The sequence below is a fragment of the Egretta garzetta genome, unplaced genomic scaffold (genome assembly GCF_000687185.1).
Source record: "Egretta garzetta isolate BGI_Z169 unplaced genomic scaffold, ASM68718v1 scaffold828, whole genome shotgun sequence".
Lineage (NCBI taxonomy): Eukaryota > Metazoa > Chordata > Aves > Pelecaniformes > Ardeidae > Egretta > Egretta garzetta.
In genome coordinates, this window is record NW_009260636.1 from 268994 (window position 1) to 269290 (window position 297).

Here is a 297-nt window from a genome sequence, read left to right on the forward strand (position 1 = left end):
CCCCCGCAGCCTTCCCCCCAACCAGCTGGGGCAGCGAGCCGTTGGTAGAGGTCAACGTTTCATTTTAATCCATTAAAAAAATACAGCGACTGCAAAACGCATAAGCACACCAATAGAATGCACATAAAACACGAACGGCAACTTAGACTACACCCGCTCAGCTTGCGTTTGTAAGGCACCAACGTGTTAAAATTTACTTTTATACAACAGTGCAAACTCACCAGCGCCCCACGAGCAATATTCAGTGCTTTCTCTTTCAAACTCATACCTGGGTGCCAAACATTACTGACAACTCCC

At 46.8% G+C, this 297-nt stretch overlaps 1 protein-coding gene across 2 annotated transcripts in view; it reads right to left on the reverse strand.

Annotated features, from left to right (window-relative positions):
• The window catches only part of DNAL1 (dynein axonemal light chain 1), a 22561-nt gene that overhangs the window by 18752 nt on the left and 3512 nt on the right, over nucleotides 1–297 (reverse strand). The gene's annotated exons all lie outside the window — the stretch shown is intronic.